The sequence below is a fragment of the Hyperolius riggenbachi genome, chromosome 10 (assembly GCF_040937935.1).
Source record: "Hyperolius riggenbachi isolate aHypRig1 chromosome 10, aHypRig1.pri, whole genome shotgun sequence".
NCBI lineage: Eukaryota > Metazoa > Chordata > Amphibia > Anura > Hyperoliidae > Hyperolius > Hyperolius riggenbachi.
In genome coordinates this window covers 122,814,411-122,839,893 of record NC_090655.1, presented here as the reverse complement: position 1 = coordinate 122,839,893, position 25,483 = coordinate 122,814,411, and the positions used below count along the sequence as shown (strand labels likewise).

The 25,483-nt window shown below is 43.0% G+C and overlaps 1 protein-coding gene across 4 annotated transcripts in view; it reads right to left on the bottom strand.

Moving 5' to 3' along the window:
- The window catches only part of ADAMTS14 (ADAM metallopeptidase with thrombospondin type 1 motif 14), a 308,652-nt gene that overhangs the window by 196,175 nt on the left and 86,994 nt on the right, over nucleotides 1-25,483 (bottom strand). For 2 of the 4 annotated variants that reach the window (XM_068257867.1, XM_068257866.1), the window contains exon 2: nucleotides 18,935-19,042. The exons of the other annotated variants lie outside the window; for them this stretch is intronic. The gene's annotated coding sequence lies outside the window, so the exon portion shown is untranslated. The remainder of the gene's footprint in view (nucleotides 1-18,934; nucleotides 19,043-25,483) is intronic. 4 annotated transcript variants of the gene reach the window in all.

Below are 25,483 nucleotides of genomic sequence, written 5' to 3'. Positions count from 1 at the left end.
CTGAAGTCCTTTGGATTTATAGGCACTGCAAATAATTGAACGGATCCATGAAGCAATGGTTCTGCTTGATACCTCTTTCCCCTTTCGGTAGCCTTTGGGAGAGACCAGAAGGTGATCGGATTGTCTGAACTGTTGAGTTAGAGACAGGTATCTTTTAATTAATGAGACTATGTCGAGAGGATGTGATATGGAGTGTTCTTGGTCAGTAAACATAGCTGGGAGAGACCATTCACTATCTAAGTGGTAAGTAGTTACTACTTTTGGTAAGAAGTTCAGCATTGGCCTCAACACTACCCGGTCATGGTAAAGTACTAGAAAAGGATCCTTGCAGCTCAGAGCATGAATCTCAGACACTCGCCTAGCCGATGTTATAGCCAAAAGAAAGGCTAGCTTGTTCGTTAGGTTAATCAGGGAACAGTCTTCCAGTGGGCAGAATTGAGAAGAACTTAAAAAATCTAGTACTACAGGCAAGTCCCATTTTTGCGAGACTTCTGCTGATCTTTTGTGCGCCCCATCCTTTCATTGGAGGGAATTTTGGCTGCAAGAAAAGAAGAGAGAGAAAAGAAAACAAAAAAAAAAACAGTAATAAAAAGAAAAGTCGGAAATAGTTAAAAAATTAACAAAGAAACTGTAGCTCAAAATACCTGAGCCTGCGACAATGTTAGCTAGGAATATGCTCCCAGGTAACCAGCAGGTTTGCTGTGTCAGGCTTGCTGCGCCAGAATGTGCTGACAGGAGCTGCACACGAGCAACCTGTCAGCCTGAAAACGGCTGTCTAAATAGCCCCCGAGGTCCTGAGCATGCTCAGTGTGAGCTGCCCAAAACCAAAATGGCCGCCATAGCAGCCGGAAGTAGGGCAAGAGGGCGGACCAGAGAGTTCCGACAAAAGGAACTGTATTCTCGCGCGCGCGCGCGAGAAGATGCCTGCAGGACGCTATCCGCCTCCGGCCATCCAGAACGCTCTGTGCTCCCCGGCAGGGGAGACGCCCGCCCGACCGAGCACTACACAAACCACAGCGCTATACGCAGATGCCGACAAGGCACCTAAAAGAATGACCAGGCTTCCATACTGGTTAGCCGCACAAGGTGAGTCACATACTAGAGGAAAACGGTGAACAGGCAATAAGAGGAAAATAGAAGACTGCAGCGTGCACAAACAGCTCTGCATTTAGCCGAGAACTAACAAACAGGCATCAGCCACCTGACCTCTCAGAAGTGCATTTAGCACCCACGGGAGTCTTCCCCAGGGAAAGGGATAAACCCTGGGGGATAGTACCTGAAAAAGAAAGTGTCCAAGGAAGGGGAGGACAAAAAAGAAAAAGATGGTGGGCCAGGGAACAGGCAGAAAAACTTATAGTTACTGTGTCCAATGGGGTTAGGGGGCGGGGCCATAACCCAGAGTATGCTGCCATGGAAGCACCAGGGAAAAAATATTTAATATTAAAAAAACATTACAATAAAAAAAAAAATGTAAATATTTACCTAAGGGTCTAAACTTTTTAAATATCAATGTAAAGATGAAATATTTCTATATTTTTTTTATTTTAAACTTGTAAATAGTGATAGATGCAAAACGGAAAAAGTGCACCTTTATTTCCAAATAAAATATTGTCGCCATACATTGTGATAGGGACATAATTTTAACGGTGTAATAACCGGGACATATGGGCAAATACAATACGTGAGTTTTAATTATGGAGGCATGTATTATTTTAAAACTATAATGGCTGAAAACTGAGAAATAATTAATTTTTCCGTTTTTTTCTTATTCTTCCTGTTAAAATGCATTTACAGTAAAGTGGCTCTTAGCAAAATGTACCCCCCAAAGAAAGGCTAATTGGTGGCGGAAAAAACAAGATATAGATCGGTTCATTGTGATAAGTAGTGATAAAGTTATAGGCTAATGAATGGGAGGTGAACATTTCTCAAGTGAAAACGACGGAACGCGAATGGGTTAAAAGACAGTGTGTGGTTTGTAAACTGCAAATATGAAAGAATGATGCAATGTTTTTAAAAAAAAGCTATATAACTGAAAATAAAAATACAAGACTATTTTCTTTGCTTCTAATGTTCTATTCATTATCTGTACAACACATACAATTCATTATATCATACGTTTTTTTTCGCTTCAGATTTGCTTTAAAGCTGCTCTCGCTCTTACTGCTGCACAGAATTTTCAGCATGAACATTTTCCTCAGCCAGAGCCGTGTCATGCCAAAAAGATCTGTAGCTTAGTGTCCTACATCATACTTGGAGGTAACAGTTTTATGACTTGAGGATGTTCCTATCATATCACAACGCTGACAAGGAAGGGTTACTGAAGAATTCCTTTACAGGAGCCTTTTTACTAAAAACCACCAGCGTGAGGAGAAAAAAGATTGTAAAACAAATGAGATTACGGGAAGCCAAAAAACCATCTGTGTGTTGAGCAGTTCTCATACCGATTTCAGCAAAACATGAGCAGCCCGTACTCATTATGAAGAACATGTACTGTTACTATTTTTTTTAGGCATGTGAGGAGTGGAGTCAATTTATTGTTATTTTTTTTTCTGCTGGAAAGAGAAAACAGTCTTTGCCTGACTAGCTGGAGAAACCTACTCCAACTGAGAACTACTCACCTCTCACAATCACCTTTTCCTTAACATCTACCCTACTAATGCTGTTTGACCTGGATGGGGCTAACCTATTTATTGCAATAAGAGCAAGAAGTTCTGAATAAGCATGATACCATTTATTGGCTAACTAGAGATAAATAAAAAGTAAGCTTTTGGCTAACGATAAGCCTTCATCGCACTTGGTTCCTGCATGCACTGACAAGATGTTTTTAAAAACACAGCTTATATAGAGTACATTGAACATACAGATGAGAAACATTCTTTTGCAAACATAAATAAATGTAATTAGTAATTAGATGCCTTAATTGCCACTTCAGGAGTGTTTCACAGGCATTCTAGCTAAATAGATAAGATCACCAGTTTCCTAAAACATAACATACAACAGACTCCGGGTTGATGAAGAGACATCGTAAATCCAGAACAATAAGATATGATCTTTGCACAGTCTTGGGCAACACAGGAGAACAACCTAGAATGGTTGATCTCACTGTGTTACTAAAAAGGCTAGTGAACTAGTTGTATAAATGCTTGGCTAACATTAGAGTAGGGTGTCAAAGTTAGTGTTTGTGTTTGTGTTTGGCTGGCTGCATAGAAAATAAACTAATTACTGAAAACAAATATCAACCCCAAAAAGCCCAATTGGTGGTGAAAAAAATAAGATATAGATCATTTCATTGTAAGTAGTAGTGTTTAAGCTGTTTGCACATGAAAGGAACGAGCACTGAAAGGTGAAAATCGCTCTTGTCCGTTAGGTTAAAAACGCCTTTGGGGTGAAGTGCTTAAAGTGATACTGTGATAGACCACATCATGTAAAACTGTTGGTAAGGCTACACATTAAGCACCCTTGATTCCCAAAATGTGGTTCTCCTAAGATCTGGTGGGCCCCTGAAGTTAGATCAGACTCTAACTTCCAATTTCATACCATCCTCCCCTGAAATCTATGAGAGTGATCCCTGGTTTCTTCATTGGCACAAAGGTCTTCTATGTCAATATGAACATTGAAAGACGAATTGGTGGGCACTAAATGCTTATGATTGGTCAGCAGAAGAGGGGATGCAGGTGTATGGCTGTGTTTGGCAGTAGAACAGACATAACTCAGAACAACAGAACCATAGATCCGGGCACTAGTCCAACTTCAAATAAAAGGCCACAAGCATTTCAAATAAAACTTCACCTTTTATTTCATCCTCAACCAAAATGAAGGACACAAAGTGGGGTGTGCAGACGGCCTGACAGGCATTTTGCAGGTTATCTGCTTCGTTAGAGGCTACTAGCACTTAAAATAAAATTTTACCTTTCATTTCACCCTCAACAAAATGTAGGAACAGAGTAGGTTGTGCTGACAGCCTGGCAGCCATTTTGCAGGTCCCCCATTTCCTCAAAAGCTACAAGCACTTCAGCTAAAACTACACCTTTTATTTCATCCTCAACAAAATCAACAGACACAGAGTGGCGTGTACAGATGGCCTGACAGCTATTTTCCAGGTCCCCTCACTTTGTCAGACGCCAAAACCAGATAATGGGGGACCCACAAAATGACTGTCAGGCAATCTGCACAGCCCACTCTGTGTCTGCCACGTTTGATGAAGATGAAATAAACGGTGACGTTTTAGAGTTAGATTTGTGCCTGAATCTATGTTTGGGAGAATGCTGGGGCTCAACTTATTCTGTTAGAATGGTAGTAATGCTTTTTAGAATGTAACCTGTAAAAAGTTTATATTTAGCTTGTTACTGAGAACTGTAAAAACTGCACAAATTGCATATCTACATCAGATACCACTCCTTTCAGGTGGCGTGAATTAAAGTCAGCTCAATACACACTAAAGTCAGAATCTGGCTGAAGGATTTAAGTAATTTAAAATGGCTCCTTTCAGGTAACTTTAGAATGAGGCCAATGCGTGTTGTGCATTTAACATGGACCCTCTTGCTAAGATTTTCCAACAAGCATCTGCATAAAATATTTCATCCCCAGAGAAAATAAATCAGTGCAAACAGAACCTGCTGTTTTTTATGTACCTATACTACTGCATATTGACATTGCTGATGAGCTGGCTTTTTGATCAACAACAACTGGAAATGGAAAAATATTGTTTCTGCCTTTTTAGAATGACCAAGAATATTTTCTATTTTTAATTATGGCAGTATCAGTTTAACAGCTTGCCGACCGTGTCACACCGATGGGGTGGCCGCGGCGGCAGCCCAAGGACCGCCTAAAGTCCTGGGGCAGCAGTTTGCAGGAGACTGTGTGCTCCGCCCCACCTTCAGTCTCCAAGCGGCAATTGCCACCGTCTATTTACGTGTACAACGCTGCGATCAGCACACGTGTCACACAGCTGTCCCCCTGGGGCACATGAGAGCGAGTGGCTCTCATAGGCAGAAGCCTATGACAGCCGATCGCCATTATTGGCTGGCTGGGGGGGGTGGGAGGGATTAAAAAATAATAATAATTAAATAGTAAAAAAAAATATTAACATAAATATTTATTAAAAAAAATAAACACGGGGGGCGATCAGACCCCACCAACAGAGAGCTCTGTTGGTGGGGGGAAAAGGGGGGAGATCACTTGTGTGCTGTGTTGAGGGGCCCTTCAGCTTGGCCTTAAAGCTGCCGTGGCCAATTTTGATAAAAAATAGCCTGGTATTTAGGGGAGTTTACCACTGTGGTCCTCAAGTGGTTAAAACAAATAGAAAGGTGATAAGTAATATACACAGTGCAACAACCCATGGCAACCAGTTTAGAAATAATCTATAGGCCATTATACAATGGTAGATCAAGTACTGTATATACTCAACTATAAGTCTAGAAATGTAGGTCTGAATTGCTAAGTAAAAGTATAGGGGGTCATGAGCAACACTCAGCACACTGAGTAATGTGTGTACTACTAGTGACATTCCCATTGGCAGCAATTTACCCAGTGGTAAGTGACACTTTCTTGAAAAAGGAAATGACAAAAAACAGGTCTGAAAATCCTGGCCACAACAATTAACAAGAAAAGGAAGGGGGGGGGGGGATATTGGGCTTCAAGAAGGGGGGCCTGGAGGAGTTTTTGGCTGCACTTAAAGAGACACTGAAGCGAAAAAAAAATATGATATAGTGAATTGGTTGTGTACTATGAATAATTACTAGAAGATTAGCAGCAAAGAAAATATTCTCATATTTTTATTTTCAGGTATATAGTGTTTTTTCTAACATTGCATCACTCGATAATATGTGCAGATTACACAACACTCAGCATTCAAAATGAGTCTTTCAGAGCAGTCTGTGAAGTAATGACCTCTCCTCTAGCAGAGAAAAAGTAAACAGTTAACTTACAGTTGAGATAATAAAAGTCAGATAACAGCCCTCTCCACGACTAACTTAGTTGGAGAGCTTAATGGCTTGTTTGCATAGAGATAACAACTGGAGTTTCTCAACTCTTCCTGTACTGGAAACAATTAGACTGATGTATCTGATCTTAATGTTTTATTTCTTAGCTGTACTACACATACAAATCATAATATCATCATTTTTTTTCGCTTCAGTGTCTCTTTAAAGGGAACCTAAACTGAGAAGGATTTGGATTTGTCCTTTTAAAATACTACCAGTTGCATGACTCTCCTGCTGATCCTGTGTCTCTAATACTTTTAGCCACAGCCCCTCAACAAGCATGCAGATCAGGTGCTCTGACTGAAGTCAGACTGGGGTAGCTGCATGCTTGTTTCAGGTGTGTAAATCACACACTACTTCAGCTAAAGAGATCAGCAGGACTGACAAGCAACTGATATTTTTGAAAAGGAAACATCCATATCCCCCTCAGTTAAGGTTTTCTTCAAAGGACCTTTGTCGCAAAAATCTTAAAATGTAAAATACATGTTAAGATATACAAATAAGAAGTAAGTTTCTTCTGGAATTAAATTAGGCATAAATAACTTTTCCCTTATGTTGTTGTCACTTACAGTAAGTAGTAGAAATCTGACATCACCGACAGATTTTGGACTAACCCATCTTCTCGGGGGAGGGGGGTTTCTCCGGGTTTTCTTTATTTTTAAAAGCACTTAGTGAATTTCAGTTGCTCTGTCCAACTGTCAAAATAGTGTGCAGCTACCAAGGAGGCTGGCCACCATCTTTGTATAAAGCTTTTTCAGGCAATGTCTTTATAAAGAATAAAGGCCATGCTGAGAATCCCGCATGAAGAGATGGACTAACCCAAAACCTGTCGGTAATGTCAGATTTCTACTACCTACTGTAAGTGAGTGACAGCAAAAAAGGAGAAAAAGTATTGTGTGGCTCATTTTACTATGGAAGAAATGTACTTCTTATTTGTATGTGTTTTAAATTTTAGGATTTTCGTGACAGTTCCTCTTTAAGGGACAGGAGGGGCTAATGGTTACAATACTGTATGCAGTGCAGTCATTAAACCCTCCAAGTGCAGCAATTAACTTTGCTGGGTAGACTTGAGTCAATAAAAAATTCCAGCTTAAGAGGGTCAAATCCTGGAGTCGATTTATACACGAGGTCGACTTATATTTGAGGATATACGGTAAGCACCGGCGTACCTACCGGGGATGCGACCCCCTCAGCCGCAGGGGGGCCCGGGGCTGCTCTAGGGCCCGCTCACTGTGCGCGGGGGGAGCGCTGCTCTGGACCCCCCAGCAAGGTGCTCAACTGGCCGCAGCGTCTAATAGACGCTGCGCCAGTTCATTCCCCGCAGCCCCTCTCCAGCAGCCTGCATAGTCTCCGGACTCCGGCAGGCAGACCAGGGCTACGGCAAGATGGCCGCCGAAGAAGCCCTACACTGGAGACTATTTGTGTCTCTAGTACAGGGCTTCGGCAGCCATCTTGCCGTAGCCCTGCACTCTGCCTGTCAGCGCGGGAGATGTGCTGCAGGAGGACTCGGGGAGCTGCGAGCCAGATGCCGGGAGAGGAGAAGACAGGTAAGTGAATTGTTTTTTTTTCACAGGTGCATTTTTTTTTCAGGTGTCTGCTGCCCACATTACGATTTTCTGGTGACTGCTGCCCACATTGCGATTTTCAGGTGTCTGCTGCCCACATTGCGATTTTCTGGTGTCTGCTGCCCACATTACGATTTTCTGGTGTCTGCTGCCCACATTACGATTTTCTGGTAACTGCTGCCCACATTACGATTTTCAGGTCACTGCTGCCCACATTGCGATTTTCTGGTGTCTGCTGCCCACATTACGATTTTCTGGTGTCTGCTGCCCACATTGCGATTTTCTGGTGTCTGCTGCCCACATTGCGATTTTCTGGTGTCTGCTGCCCACATTGCGATTTTCTGGTGTGTGCTGCACACATTATGATTTTCAGGTGTCTGCTGCCCACATTACGATTTTCTGGTAACTGCTGCCCACATTACGATTTTCTGGTCACTGCTGCCCACATTGCGATTTTCTGGTGTCTGCTGCCCACATTGCGATTTTCTGGTGTTTGCTGCCCACATTGCGATTTTCTGGTGTCTGCTGCCCACATTACGATTTTCTGGGGTCTGCTGCCCACATTACGATTTTCTGGTCACTGCTGCCCACATTGCGATTTTCTGGTGTCTGCTGCCCACATTGCGATTTTCAGGTGTCTGCTGCCCACATTACGATTTTCAGGTGTCTGCTGCCCACATTACGATTTTCAGGTGTCTGCTGCCCACATTACGATTTTCTGGTCACTGCTGCCCACATTGCGATTTTCAGGTGTCTGCTGCCCACATTGCGATTTTCAAGTGTCTGCTGCCCACATTGCGATTTTCTGGTGTCTGCTGCCCACATTACGATTTTCTGGTGTCTGCTGCCCACATTGCGATTTTCAGGTGTATGCTGCCCACATTACGATTTTCTGGTCACTGCTGCCCACATTGCGATTTTCTGGTCACTGCTGCCCACATTGCGATTTTCTGGTCACTGCTGCCCACATTGCGATATTCTGGTGTCTGCTGCCCACATTACGATTTTCAGGTGTCTGCTGCCCACATTACGATTTTCTGGTCACTGCTGCCCACATTGCCCGATTGAGAACATCAAATGCCCACTGGAATAATTCCCCTTTAAACAAAATATAACTTAGTTGGAGTGCCCAGGTTGAAACAGGAGTCGCTTGGAGATCAGGATTGGTCAGGAACCTGGCACATTCAGAGAGAAACTCATTTTCTGTTTCAAAGCTAAGTTCTTCAAATTTCTTAAAGGAACAGGAACCATAATTAACAGTGTCATACTTTCTGGGAATCCCCCCCACAATGGGGATTGGTAATGGGGTTTTCATAATGTAAGGCTTGGTGGTGTATTCTCCACAGTCAGCATGCAACGCATGAGCTGGCGTGGAGGAGGTACACACACTAGCACAAGGAAACAGGCTATCCCTAGTATAGTGGAGGGGAGGACTGACTCCAATAGGAGATTGTGGCGCACAGAGCCGGTGCAGATCTGACAGCCACAAAAAATGCTTTCGTTATAACGTCTCAGCGCAAAGTAGCGCTGAGCGCATAAACCAGAACTGAGGAGATCAGGACAGGTAGACAGAATGAACGCTTGCTAGCTAGCGGCTACTTAGCGACAGCAAGCGTCCAAAACCAGACAGACTGGAATGAGGTAGCCAATGCGATGCGGCGATGGCGTGCCTCACAAAGACAGGACAGGATAGTCAGGAAATAGCAGGATTAAGATAGATGAACGTAACACAGATAAATATACAATAAGTATGTTTTCCTAGCGTATTACAATTACAGCTATCAATGAAACTATTTGTAACGTCTGACTAACATATGTATATATCGGCAATGAACCGATATATGACATAAGCAGGAACGCTGACTAGGAATGGAGTAATACAGGGAACAGGACTCAGAAGGATTCGCTATCTCTTCGCAGAGATGAACGCAATCCACAAACGGTAACAGAACAGGATTCAGAAGGATTCGTTATCTCTTCGCAGAGATGAACGCAATCCACAGACAGTAACAGAACAGGATTCAGAAGGATTCGTTATCTCTTCGCAGAGATGAACGCAATCCACAAACAGAACCAGGAGCAGGGTAACTACCTTAGCACGGGTGGTCACGGTACGTGCAACCTACCAAAACGTGCTGGAAAGCTGACTAACTGCACACAGGATATAAACAGTTCGTGTACGTATACATCAGCGACACTGATGTATCAACGTAACACAAATACAAGGAAAATAATAAACGTGCTGGTATGCATATATATTGGCAATGAACCAATATATGATGCAAAGACCAGCAAAGTATCTTTAGAACAAGAAACACGATCGAGGGCTGAAGCGACAGCAAGACAGGCTTAAACTGAAGCTATGAAAACCCAAGGAAACCCTGCAGGAAGCAGATCTTTATACTGAGGTCATCCAATGGGAGCAGACATGCAGATTCCCACACAGGTGAATGATAATCAGTCACAAGCTGACAGCAGGGAAAGACAGACAAAGCTATGCAGCTTGCATGGAAAGACATCAGAACTGCCTGAGCTGCAGCACTACTACTTCCAGCAACACCTGCTGCAGCAGCGATCATTACAGTACCCCCGCCCTTAAAAGCGGATTCCAGACGCTTTTCAAAACTGAAATTCCCAACAAAACAGTCTGACTGATAATTCATGATGACCGGGACAGCCCGGCAAGACCGAATTCCAGAATCAGTCCCCACAAGACTGGACCCATCAGAACCAGAACCTACAGAACCATGCCCATCAGTACTACAAGCCCCAGTGTGACACCCATCAGAACCATGATTTCCAGAAGAAAGCCCTCCGAAACTCCCTGAGCGATACCCACCGCCTTCCAGGAACCGTTCAGAAACGCCAAAGCCTTTGCAATGCCCACCGGGACTGTCTTTACCAACACAAAACCCACTGTTGAACCAGTCCAAGGCACCAGGACAAGTTTTCTCAGAGACCTCCCAGAACACCTTGAAGCTCCAAAGAGATCCCCATAGGTCAGAACGCCCCTTAGGCTCACATGGAGAACTATCAAGAACCCCTATGGAACCTAGGGCAATTCCAGAGTCAGGGCCACAAGGACAAACATCAAGATCAGGGCTTTCAGGGACCAGAACCATCTCTGGGCATGCAGGCAGACTGGCAACATCAGAACATGTTCCCACTAAGGAAGCATCAGAGCACGCTAACACCTTAGACACACTTGGGCATTCTGGCACACAAAGAACATCTGGGCACACTGGCACAAGAGAAACCTCTGGGCATGTCAAGGAACTGTGAGCCTCAGGGTCAGCCAAGACAGGACCAAAACCAGGACTGGCCAAAAAAAAATCATCATGACTAGACTTCGCAACTACTGGACTTTTACACGAGAATGCAGGATCAGACTTAGATGTCGCAGATTCCAGCAAAGTCAGTAACAAATCAGATTCAGGGGCACTAACAAGACAGGACAAATCTTCTGATGTATGCACTGAACCAGATAGGGACTCCACAACTACCTCTGGACTGGACAGAGACTCATCTAATACACTGGATTGGAGCTCATGAGGCGCTGCAGAACAAGTCAGTATTGCAGCAGCCCCCACTGGACTAGGCAAAACTGAGGAATTCCCTGGACAGGAAGGGGACTCTGGAACCTCTGCCACAGCGGCCAGAGAACCAGAATCTTTCAGGATACAGGGCTGGGTTTCAGGAACACTCATCAGACCGGACTGAAATTCTGAGATTTCTATTATTTTGACCAGAGAATCAGAATTATCCATGTTACAGGGCAAGACTTCTGAAACATTCAGAGGACAGGGCTGGAGTTCCTCGGCTGTTACAACACTGGAGAGGGACTCAACAACATTGGTTAAATCAGACTGTGTACAGGGCGAGGTATCTAACACACTTGCTGACGAGGACAATATTTCAATGGCTTCTGCTTTGCTGGGCAGAAATTCATCAAGTTTTATTAGAGCAGACTGTAATTCCAAAACAGCTGCTAGACAAGTGAATATTACTGCAACACCAACTGAGGTAAGCAGTGCCTCAGACTCCTCTGCTAGAGGGTTTGAAGTATCCAAAGTACTGGGTGAAGCATAAGACTCTGCGACCACAGCTTCACTGGACAGGATCACTGAACAGTCCATATTGCAGGGCAAAACCATGGAAGCACCTGCTGGACAGCATAATGATTCTGTGACCTGAGTTTCATTGGAGAGATCTACTGCACAATTCATGGTACAGGGCAAATTTACTGGAACATTTTCTGAACAAGGTAATAATTCTGCGATTTCAGGTTCACATAGCAGATGCTCTGAGCTATTCACGAAACTAGAGCGAGGTGTAGAAACAGGAAGATCAAGACACAATGTTTGCGCATCTGAATCACCATTCATTTGTAAAATTGGAAAATTCAGATGCTGGGGTTCTGAGGTTTCTAGACAGGATTGCTGGGACTCGGAAACTGATGTAGTGCATCTATTGGCATCTGCTGGATCAGACAGGAGTTGAACTTTATTAACACAGGTAATTTCTGCAGAAGTGTTTGCAGAGGCAGGCAAGATTTTTCTGGTGTCTGTTTCACTGAACAAAGAGTCATGAGTACTGGCTAGGCTGGACTCGGAAGTCAGCAGGACCTCTGGATTCTCTGCTGAGAAATTTGCGCAGGGCAAGGTTAAGAATGTATCAGTGGCTTCTGTTTTACTGGTAAGTAACACTGAGTTATCCATGGTACAGGGTGGAATTGCAGGAACTTCAATTTCACACAAAAAGAGCTCCGAATCACCTGCTGAATCAGCCAAAGGTGCTGAAGCAGGCGGGTCAGAACGCCAAATTTGCGAATTCGGAGTCACATAAAAATCATCCAAAATCAGTTTTCACACATCAATCAATGGAGCCACAAAGTCATACCCACACACACCAGTTTTTATTAGGTTATAGGCAGACTTAATGCATGCATTCAATACTAATTCACTTTTTGCACTGTAAAATTGACAAAATGAACTTGAATCATTCTTCCATTCATTGACCAGAGCTTCCATCTCTCCTTTCTCAAATGGAGGATTCCAAGCATACTTAACAGGCAGATCATGGTTTGCAGATATGATTGTAGCAGGGACATATATTGGGTTAATTAGCAGGTGATTGGCAGATTCCTTATTCCTAAGAATCTCCAATACCTGTATCAAGTGCTGAACTGTAGTGTATGCAAACTTTCCTTGCTTCACAAATAAGTTGATTTGTTCAATACTCTGTAATATCTCCTCATAATCATACTCAGATAATTCTTTTAAACAAAAATCTTTATTTTCCCTAGCCAGGGAGGAAAGTTCATTAGTAGTTTCATAAGTCCATTTAACTCCCCTGAAAGACAATTGCATTTCATTATCTGTTAATGGCAGAATCTCATTATAGGTCTCAGTCGCTAAGGATAACGACTCTGCAGATCGGACACGTTTCTTAGAACGTTTGCGTTTGGCCTTAGACCCTGCTGTTCTTGGTGATTTATTCAAGGCTGCAGGAAAATTATCAGTAACACTTTCTGCTTGCTGAACATTTTTGCAAGCAATTGAAGGAGTAGCTGATTGGCCTGCTGCCAGGAGTTCATTAAGAGGAAAAGGCAATGGATCTATGCGCAACCAGTTATGGATCACAAACGCTAGAAATTCCAGCGGTCTCTCTTTCAAATCGGAATGATTGAGAACATCAAATGCCCACTGGAATAATTCCCCTTTAAACAAAATATAACTTAGTTGGAGTGCCCAGGTTGAAACAGGAGTCGCTTGGAGATCAGGATTGGTCAGGAACCTGGCACATTCAGAGAGAAACTCATTTTCTGTTTCAGAGCTAAGTTCTTCAAATTTCTTAAAGGAACAGGAACCATAATTAACAGTGTCATACTTTCTGGGAATCACCCCCACAATGGGGATTGGTAATGGGGTTTTCATAATGTAAGGCTTGGTGGTGTATTCTCCACAGTCAGCATGCAACGCATGAGCTGGCGTGGAGGAGGTACACACACTAGCACAAGGAAACAGGCTATCCCTAGTATAGTGGAGGGGAGGACTGACTCCAATAGGAGATTGTGGCGCACAGAGCCGGTGCAGATCTGACAGCCACAAACAATGCTTTCGTTATAACGTCTCAGCGCAAAGTAGCGCTGAGCGCATAAACCAGAACTGAGGAGATCAGGACAGGTAGACAGAATGAACGCTTGCTAGCTAGCGGCTACTTAGCGACAGCAAGCGTCCAAAACCAGACAGACTGGAATGAGGCAGCCAATGCGATGCGGCGATGGCGTGCCTCACAAAGACAGGACAGGATAGTCAGGAAATAGCAGGATTAAGATAGATGAACGTAACACAGATAAATATACAATAAGTATGTTTTCCTAGCGTATTACAATTACAGCTATCAATTAAACTATTTGTAACGTCTGACTAACATATGTATATATCGGCAATGAACCGATATATGACATAAGCAGGAACGCTGACTAGGAATGGAGTAATACAGGGAACAGGACTCAGAAGGATTCGCTATCTCTTCGCAGAGATGAACGCAATCCACAAACGGTAACAGAACAGGATTCAGAAGGATTCGTTATCTCTTCGCAGAGATGAACGCAATTCACAGACAGTAACAGAACAGGATTCAGAAGGATTCGTTATCTCTTCGCAGAGATGAACGCAATCCACAAACAGAACCAGGAGCAGGGTAACTACCTCAGCACGGGTGGTCACGGTACGCGCAACCTACCAAAACGTGCTGGAAAGCTGACTAACTGCACACAGGATATAAACAGTTCGTGTACGTATACATCAGCGACACTGATGTATCAACGTAACACAAATACAAGGAAAATAATAAACGTGCTGGTATGCATATATATTGGCAATGAACCAATATATGATGCAAAGACCAGCAAAGTATCTTTAGAACAAGAAACACGATCGAGGGCTGAAGCGACAGCAAGACAGGCTTAAACTGAAGCTATGAAAACCCAAGGAAACCCTGCAGGAAGCAGATCTTTATACTGAGGTCATCCAATGGGAGCAGACATGCAGATTCCCACACAGGTGAATGATAATCAGTCACAAGCTGACAGCAGGGAAAGACAGACAAAGCTATGCAGCTTGCATGGAAAGACATCAGAACTGCCTGAGCTGCAGCACTACTACTTCCAGCAACACCTGCTGCAGCAGCGATCATTACAAGAAATATCAGTCATAAGGCTTTGGTCGATTGTGCTTTGGTAACAATGGTCGATATCGTAACAATCAACAGACCAAACAACCCCTGAGTCCCCCAAGAGTTTAAGTGTCCTCAGTTCCCATGTGCAGTGTAAAGTCTCACTACTCCGCTGGCATAACTCCTGGTCTCCTCTGGTGTCTGCCGTAACTGCAAGCACCTGTTCCACGTTATACTGACGCACGTGTGACATCACTACACACATTAAGTAACATGGTACAGCGCTCTCTGTGGAACACCAGAAGAGATCAGAAGTCATGTCAGCAGAGTGGTGCTGGTAGAAATGGAAATTTTAAAACACTGAGCACAGGTATGGGGAGGACAGGAGGACACCTACCATAGGGAGCAGCCTGGCAGGTGGCACCAGGCTGATTTCTAATAGATTTCATTCAAGCAAGCTAAAAAAAATAGATATAGATGGGGAAGGGCCTGAAGGTCAAGCCTTAGTTTAACAGCAGCATGCTTGTTAGAGTGCTATTGTTCTACAGCGCACCAGCAGCAATATACAGTAAATCATACCACCACAGCTGTTGGAGTGCAGGCTACAGCGTAACTAAATAATATCTATTTGTGAGTAGATTGTTCACAGATGAAAACTAGCATTCAGTTTAGGAGTTCAGTGGGTTACCTTCTCTGCTCGTTGTTGCTCACATGGGTGCAATTATACCTTATATACCATGAAGCTTAAATGTATTCAGTTTTTATGCAATCAGCTGTGTTATTTTTTTTTTACAATGTATAATATGTTAACTACTTTTGCCCTTCAAAATGTCAGCAGTTTTCTTCACATGGGGTCCAACATTTACCGTAAGAAAACTATAAATCTGTAAAAAATTATAGCTTAGCTTAGCAGAAAGTATGTGATGTGTTTATCATTATTCAACATTTGCATGCTTCTGAAATGTAAAAATAAATAGATTTGCAATTCTAAATTCTAAATGTACAGTAGAGTTTCGGTTATCCGGTACTGACGGGGATCAGCTGATGCCGGATAAGTGTGCTTCATGGTTGCTTGAGACTCAATGTTAAAAATAGGCCTATCTAATGCAGTACTATATACTACTCTATATACTGTATGTATGTGTATATATATATATATATATATATATCATGAACTCTGTATGAAATGATAATACAGTCATTAAAGGGACAATTAAGTCAGGATTAAAAAATCACTTTTACTTGCCTGGGGCTTCTATCAGCCCCCTGCAGCCGTCCCGTGCTCATGCAGTCACTCACGGATCCTCCGGTCCCCCGCCGCCAGCTAGTTTTGTTGGCGCTGACAGGGAATTGGCGGGTTTTCTGCGCCTGCACAGGCCTGACCCCATGTACCCTTCGTCATGTTCCCGTCCTCAACAACATCCTGCACAGGCACAGGATTCTATTGCGAACAGGAGCGCAAAGAAATATATGTGTGGCCAGGCCTGTCGAGCATGTCAGCAAAAAAGAAACTAGCAGACAGTGGGGGACCGGAGGCTCCGTGAGTGACTGTGAGGGCACGGGACGGCTGGAGGGGGCTGATAGAAGCCCCAGGTGAGAAAAACTGATTTTTTATTCCTGGCTTAAGTGTACCTTTAACCACTTGATGACCCAGCCTTTACCCCCCCTAAAGGACCAGCGCTGATTTCGCTGATCTGTGCTGGGTGGGCTCTACAGCCCCCAGCACAGATCAAACACCAGGCAGAGCGACCAGATCACCCCCCTTTTTTCCCCACTAGGGGGATGATGTGCTGATCGCTCCTGCCTGCGTGTGGCTGGTGGGGGGGGGGCACCTTTAAAGCCCCCTCCACCGCAGGATTCCCCCTCTCCCTCTCCTCCCTCCCTTCCCCGGAGATTGGAGGCTGCACAGGAACGGATCTGTCCTGTGCAGCCTCTAACAGGCTCCTGCCTGTCATGTGACTGCGATCCCCGGCCGCTGATTGGCCGGGGATCGCTCATCTAGTACAATCTAGTACAACGCTGCAACTGTTAGCAGCGTTGTACAAATGTAAACAAAGCGGATTATTTCCGCTTGTGTTTACATTTAGCCTGCGAGCCGCAATCGGCGGCCCGCGGGCTATTCACGGAGCCCGCCGCCGTGAATTGACAGGAAGCAGCCGCTCGCGCGAGTGGCTGTTTCCTGATTAATTAGCCTGCAGCTGCCACTTTGCCGACGCGCGTTATGAGTGCGCGGTCGGCAAGTGGTTAAGTATATTAACCCAGTCTTTAAGCACGGAAGAAACCTAAGAAGTTGGCCTTCACCACTGTGAGTACTGTGGGCGATTTGTGCTGGTTCGTTGAGACTGCTGGTTAGTTGAGTTCCAGATAACCAGCGCTCTACTGTAATTCCTTTTATGTGGAGTGCCTATTTCTATTCCTCTAATTCATTGCGCTATTCAGACCTAGGACCACAAAACTAGGCATCCTGGTCAAAAAAGTGCAAAGGTGGTTCCAGGCTGGGAGAAGACAGGTAATTACCAGGCACCCAATGGTAATTTTGGCACTTCATAGACAATAATGTTAATATCGTACTCGCCAGTGCCTGCTGTGTAATTATGGCACCCATGGTACTTATTTTTGCCAGTGTCCATAGTGTTGCTTAATGATTCAGACCTTGGAGTGTTGCTCACAGCCTATCCTGTTTCCCTGTTGATCTGCTGCATTCTAGAGGAAGCTGCATGCTTAAGCTGCTTGGAGGTCTGAGGAGATACACTGGTGGACTGAAGATACTACCTTCATTACACTACTAAATATTCAAAATGTTCATCTCAGGAGTGCAGCTAAATTCCTATGGGTCATAAATTCAAGGTGTAAATCACAGTCCCATAATTAGTGATGGTCATGTCTAGGAGAACTCATGGAGAAACGTGATCAGTTTGGTCAGGTAATAGATATGAAAGTCTCTGATTTGCTAGTCATGATCATGTGCTAAAGCAGGATGTGATCACAACAAATCAGAGATTTGCAAATCTATCAGCTGATCAAACAAATCACATGCTTCTCCATGAGATCTCCTAGACACGACCATCACTACTAATGATATGTCACTATTATGATCAATTCCAACCAATCACACCAAGCTCTCTCCTATGAACATAAACCTCTGACTAGCAAACACAACAAAGTCATACATTGGATACTGCAGTGAGTTAGTGTTTCAGTTAGAACAGGGATCATGGCCCTGGTAGAGGTTGCTTACTCATTTACTCTTCTGAGGATGTCACTCTAGTTTGTTTTTGTTTTCTTATGCTATGTCCACATCCACTCATCCAATGTTGTCTAAGAATATTGTTCCTGACCATAACAGTTTTCAATACAGGATTGACTGCTTTCAGAAGCCTGTTCTGTTTAATGGGGGAAGGGAAGGGGGGAGAGAGAGAAGAATGATGCCCTCTACTGTGGGCACAACAATAGCATTGATTAAGAGGCCACTAAACCTATTGTATTAATATGTGTGTATATCTAATATTGATTTTATGAAATGTAGTTTAATTTTGTTTCTGTTTTTCTCATTATGCCTAATTCTTCTCATTTTAACACTGCTAAACTCCAACAACTTTTTCTATTAAAGCAACATGTGGAAAATAACAACATCTTCCCCAAGAGATGACTGGAAACCTGAGTGTGTTAACTAATACACCACATCAAATAATACACATATGTAATAGCTAAGACATTATGGTACTGCAGGTTGCACTGGTAAAGGCTAGAACTGTCTAAGGCCTTTTTTCTACAAGCAGCTGCTCCAGTCCTCCAGCCGGGTGCTTGCTAACACTTGGCAAGGGAGGTGGACAGCCCACCCCTTGAACTTGCATCTGAGCATGTCAGTTGTCCTGCTCAGATGTGACACGAGACGGTTTTTGCCCGTCGGGTAACAACGCTATGTGTCAAATGTGACACATGTCGTGTTACCAAATCCAGCTATTCAGCTGCATGTAATTGCAGCCAAATGGCACTTGTGGCCAGCAGCCAGGAGGCTGAACTGCTCTACAAATGAGCAGTTCAGCCGCCCATGGAAAAGAGGCCTTAATGGTTTGAATAGTATGGGCCACCACTAAACAGTCAGCTAAGTGTATAAAACTTCCAAGCCTAACACTAAGCAGGTAAGGCCTCCCCTGACAAAACACTGAAAAATGTAACAATGTGTTGAAAAGATAAATTAAATGTTACCTTGATATTACTCTCCCCAACACTACAGTGGCAGGGGTCATCTTCTTTTTAAACCACTAGAATGCCTGCCGAATCTATCATTCCCCTCTCCTTTCCATAGAATATCATCTGAGAAGACAGATAAAAAGTGAATAAGTAAAAAAAACTACTTCAGGGAAAATGGCAGGTAAGCAACAAATGATTTAAAAAAGTAATGACTGGGAACTCTTTGAAATATTTAAAACTAAATTCTTTCATTGTATCCACATTTGTCACTGGCGCCAGCCTACTGACCACCTGACAAATAACTGCTAAATAGTAACCAGTACACCTGTCATCTTCATGTTCGTAATATCAAAAAATGGTGCTAAAGATTTTGGCAAAGCTGGCCACGGCCATAGGCAGTAATGTGAATTACGGCTATAGAGGTGCTTAGACAGTAATGTGGGAGCTGTCATAAGATGGGCCTAAATTACTTTAAAAACAGCGTAATTCGGCCGCCAGCAATAGGTAGCAGCGGAATTATATCTTTCCCCCAAGTCCATGGAGGTCTAGAGGGGAATAGTAATGAACGCTACCTCTCGTGTCCATACCTCTCCCTCTAGATTGTAAGCCTTTGGGCAGGGTCCTCACTCCTTTTGTGTCCTACCTGATCATGCACCTCTATTACTGTGCACCCATGCTAGGCATTTGAGTGAACCTAACTTGCCTAATATCCATGCTCCCATCCAGTGACTGACTAAGCATTACCTTGTACTCATACTGTGCTGCATGATCTGGTCTTTCTTGTATTCCTGTATTGTCATATTGCTGTATGTCACCCCTAAATATTGTCTGTAACCTAAATTAATGTCCAGTGCTGCGTAATATGTTGGCGCTTTATAAATACAACAAATAAATAAATAAATAAATAAACGCCACCGGGACTTTTGCAGGAGCAGGGTGAGCCATCTTTTGGCTTTGCCCTGCACACAAATTTTCCGGCACCATTTTTATATGTATGCCTTCGTGTTCACTAATACTTCAGCTAACATCTGGAAATTGTCCTGAAGAAGGGGACTAGTTCCCTGAAAGCTGGAATAATTTAACTTTCTCAAACAGTGTTACTTTCACAAAACTTTGTTTCTAATACATCCCCATTTGTCTAAGGCTTTTTAAATACTCTATATGCATCTGGAACACCAATGCTTTACTTCTACAAATGTTCTTAATACGGTAGTTTTAAATACATTGTCCTACATACAATTTAGCAATAAATTGAACCATTAAAATCAATAAACTGAATTGCTAAAAGAAACATGCAGCTAAACTTGTAATATACAAGAATATCTCATAATTACAGTGGAATGTTCCATTTAATGCTAGACTTTTCATGACAATTGCCTTACTTATATTAGGCAGCAATCTGAGTTACCGTAACTACTACCCTTTACATTCCTCCATCCACTACAAGTTCTCTAGCTGGGCTCTGTTCCTCAACACTGACATCACGTTGTATTTTAATTGAATTATCTGTAAAAGTTGATTACATTTCAATATGGTGGAAACCTTGGTTAGGACTTTGAAAATGTGTTCGACCTATAGTAACTCAATGAGAGAGGACATTGTAGTTAGCTGAATAAAAATACTAATAACTAATGTTAATACTAATAAAAAGTACTGATAAATTAAAGAGGAACTGTAGTGACAATAACATACTCAATAAAATTGCTTCTTTTTTACAATGTTCATATATAAATTATTTCATCAGTGTTTGCACATTGAAAAAACAACCTTTCCTCACCCTGATTTACATTCTGAAATTAATCACAGGTGGAAACATCTTTAGTCCTGCCAGGTGATCTCTGTGCATAGAACTTTCAGTAATGGATTGTTCCGCAGAGGGAGATAAGGCTTGCTTGGCAGTTGGAAACAGACGTTACTTCCCACAATGCAATGAGGTTCACAGACAGGAAACTGTCAGGACCATGGTCCTAATATCACACTGTGGGAGGGATTTCACCACAATATCAGCCAAACAGATGTCCCTGATGATCTATTTATGAAAAGGTAAAGATTTCTCATGGAAGAGGGAATATCAACTACTGATTGGGATGAATTTCAATCCTGGGTTAAAGTTCCTCTTTAAGAATCACCCAAATGTATAAACTATGATTAATTAGAAGGGCTGCACACTTCACCAAAATCTATAATATGTTGTGGGTCAAAACTGACTGCTTCCACACATAAGCTACCTCACAAAACACAGTCTTTACTGAATGAAATGTGTATTTTTCCAAAGTTCGTATCACCTCTATTGTCTATTTAAAGTGGATCCGAGATGAACATTTACACATTGTATAATTGGGTTCCTTTCCTATTGTTTATAGGACATTCCTCAAGCCAAATACTTTTTTGTTTTTGTTTTAATACTGTAACTCCCTATAAACTAAACAAGCCACGCCCACAGGTTTTCAGAGAGCCAAGGCACTTTCAGACAGTAGCAAGGGCTTATGGGAGCCCAGTCTGGGCAGGAGGAGGGGGAGGTATTACTAGCCAGAGATTTCAGAGGCAGAGGGGAGGAGGGAGGAGGAGGGGGGATTAGGTTTTTGTGCTCAAGATGCAGATAAGCTTGGCTGTGTGTAATGTTTACAAACAACATGGCTGCTGTCATTGTATTACAGGAAGAAAGAATCATATTCTATTAAAGCTGTTTGCAGCTAGATTTGTTGTGTAAACTATCTAAACTTTAGATAAGATATATAGACAAGTTACTTGTTATAGTTAGTTTTTCATCTTGGATCCGCTTTAAACCTCTGCTTTGCAAATAACCTTTTACAATGGCTGTAAAGGGAGATCATTTTATTATTAATAAATACCTCAAGGAATAAACAGGATGGACAACAACTCTCAGAAGGGTGCGTAAGTGAGTTCTGGAGTAACTTTTACTCCAGAATTATTTGTATTATTATTATTATTATTATTATTGCCATGGCTGTGTATGCAGGTTAGTATCTGGATCTAAAGGCAAAATAGATAATCTTCATTATATTTGAATGGAGAATTCTATTAACATGCAAATCTCCACCCACCAAGGGAATGGAATGCGCCCTAGCAAATGAAAGCCAATAGCTGGTGATCAATAAGCTGGTAGCTGTTAATTCACACAGCTGTTGGCCAAGTGATCAGCCGCTACCTGTTCAGCAGGTATCTACATTGTAGGAGAATTTATCTATAGCTTCGTCACAATAAAGAAAAGCGTTATTGATTAAAAAAAAAAAGTTAAAAACTTAGAAAATATATATTTTATAAACTTAATAACTATAGAATCACAGGCGTATGCTGTAGATATATTCTGGGATTTCAGAAAGATCAGTCCTCCCCCCCTCCAACTTTGTTACATAATGCTCTGCATCATGATGATCCCTCCAATTACTCTTCCAGTTTCTTTGCTATAACCCAATTTCTAAAGTTACATTGAGAAATGAGCAAAGCATTTAACTTTCAAGCAGAAATAAGGTTATTTTCTGACATAGGAATTTCCAACATGGTATGTCCCTGCGTAAACAATTTTGTTGTTTAACTGAGATTACCCAAGTTTCATACAAACGTACAGTAACAGATACATTTTCTTGGACTTCCTACATTTTTATGGAAATATTTAGTTATAAAAGTTTAGTTAACTAACCTAAATCTTCTTGCTCTGGCATTATAAATATAATATACAATGAAATGTAAACTGGATATCATGAATAGCGGAAATAAAGGGCAACACTCAAAGAGCTGTGGACGATGGTAGCAGCAGTTTACCCAGGATACAAAGTGTGAGGACATGTAGGTAGACAGCAATTGGAGACCTCACAGCAGAAACCAGAAAAGGAAGTTAAAGCCTGCTCCTTTTTGCATAGTTTTCTGCATTAGAGTCGGGAAAACTTCTGAAGGAACTGGTGAGACTAGTGGGTGGAGAAACAAAGACCCTCTACTGCAGGACTATGGACTGTAGTGAATATTGAGGTGGAACCCAGTTACTGCAGGTTTTGGGTGGGTGCCAGTGGAGGTCACATTGATAACTTACCAATCAGAAGACAAGAATGGCAGCAGGTTCAATAGGAGAAACAGGGGAGGGGGGGAGAGATGGCAGCTAGTAAAACTCCCCCTCAATTTATAATCAAGTCAATCATTTTTATGCGCTCTCTCAAATAAAAATGGGTGCTCAGTTTATACCCAACGCAGAAGCCAAAAGAGGCAGAAAGAGCATGGGCATGTCTGCTTTAATTTACCCTATGTACAGGTTACTAACATCTGCAGCCAGGGGTGTAACTAGTGGTGAGCAGAGCTGTAAGGGGGCCTAAGGGGGCCCAACTAGTATTTCACTCCATCTGATAAAGGGGCCCATCCTGCAGATCAGGTGTTCTTGAGGCTACACTTGTTATGAATGTGAAGGTTATGATGTCCACACTTTTTTGTTAGGAAATTGCATAAGAACAAGAAATGACTCTTGGGTGCACTTTTCGTTAGGACACTTGCAAGATGCCCCCCCCCCCAAAATTACTCATGTGAATAGAACACTCATGGTACAAAAGGTTAAAAATTGAGTGAGTAAAGGCTTTGTAGCTATCAAATTCAGCATGGAGAGATATTTCCAATAAATATTTGCACATGTATAATACATCCCATGCACACATCACTCATCCCGCGCTTACATACTGGTGCCTAATGTATTGTCACGTTTTTGGTGGGGGCCCCCCTTAATGGACTCTCTGTGTTTCAAATAAACTCCAAGTATTGGCCACAATAGATGAATATCAAGTCCTGACTTTAATCAATGCAGCCAGGACTATAGAACCAATTCCTCGAAAGTATCACAGTTCATATGGCCGAGTAAACAATATAGGATAGGTCTCACCAAACGTGTGCACCGGCTTCTCCTTGACCTCTCCAATGCGTCCAATAAATGACAGGCAGCTTCTTGCAATGCTCTGTGTGACGGTTTGTAGGAGAGTATAAATCCGCCTTGCTCGTCTGTTTGTCCCGCTTACTACTTCACCTTTCATTGAACGTGGACCGGTTAGCCACGCTCAACCAGGGATGCCAATGACAGGGGAGACCATCCGGGCACAGGACATCATGCTCACCAAAGCGCGGGAGGGTAACGGAAATCAAGCTGCGTAGCTCCGCCCACCGACGTTTCGCGTCATATGTGACGCTTCATCAGGGTGTGGCCTCCACACATCACTCTTGGCTTAAGAATGGTCCGGAGACCCGCCTCTTTTCCATGCTTGCAGCGCAACTGGCGATCCCCAAGCGGCTGGGCGGGCCATAGGCAACACATACACACGTCGGCTAGAAAGGCGAGAAGCGCCCATAAGGCATACATCTTGAGTCATTGAAACAGCCCACTGTGAGTATCATCTCCATCGTACGTCATAAAGGCTATTAAACGCTATATAAACGCCACATAAACGCACAAAGTTCAAATAGCAATAAGGAAAAGGGAAACTCTGATAAACATTAAGGATCCACCATGTAAAGGCAAGGGATATCCATCCATCCGGAACTCCACATCCCATAGTGATATACCAAGTTCATTGCGATAAAGATGCAAAGAGGGGGAGTCAGCACACTCCTACTATATAGTATTCATTTTTCAGATGGCACTTACTTATAATGGCACCTATCATTCGCTGCGGGTTCAAGCAACACCCAATCGGTCATTCATATCTCCTAATCCGCAAGAAGGGAGTTAAGTCCAATTCTGCGTTTAAACCCAATGGTGATACCGTTTTTAATTTGAAGATCCAGGATGCTTCCTTACAGTACAGCAATTCATCGAAGTCCCCCCTCCTAGTGGATACCTTCAATCTATAGATACCTTTAACTGAAGTACCTGTCAGGTCATTTCCATGACATTCTCTATAATGGTCATATATACCCCCAGGGGCTTTGCCCCCTTTGATTTTACCAAAATGTTCTAATACCCGCTCTTTCATAGCCCTTTTTGTTTTGCCGATGTACTTGAGTCCGCACGGGCACTGTATCATATACACAACCCGCGTCGTGTTGCAATTAATAAATGCTCTTATATCGTATTTAACGTCCCCCGTGCTGTTCTCAAATACGCCGGTCCGTTCCACAAAGGGGCAAAGTTTACACTTATTGCACTTGTATGACCCATTGGGCACGGCTCTCTGCAGCCAAGTTTCATTGTTCGCATTAAACTCACTTCGGACCAATTTATCCTTCAAATTAGGGGCTCTTTTTGCGGTAAGGAGTGGGCGGGGTCCTACCACCTTAGCTATCTCATCTGAGGCCGTCAAAATTGGCCAGAAAGTGGACAACAAACCTCGCAAACCCTCCCAATGGGTACCATAGCCGGTCACAAGCCGCATATGTCCCCCTCCCTCCACACCGGACCCCCCACCACGGGAGGCCAAGAGATCACCTCTATTTAGGCTCCAAGCCCGCTTCAATGCCCTCCGCAAAACAGAGTGCGCATATCCACGTTCACGAAATCTTTCGTACATACTCCTGGACTCTCGTCGAAAATCGTCTTCATTAGAACAGTTCCTTCGTAACCGAAGGAACTGTCCG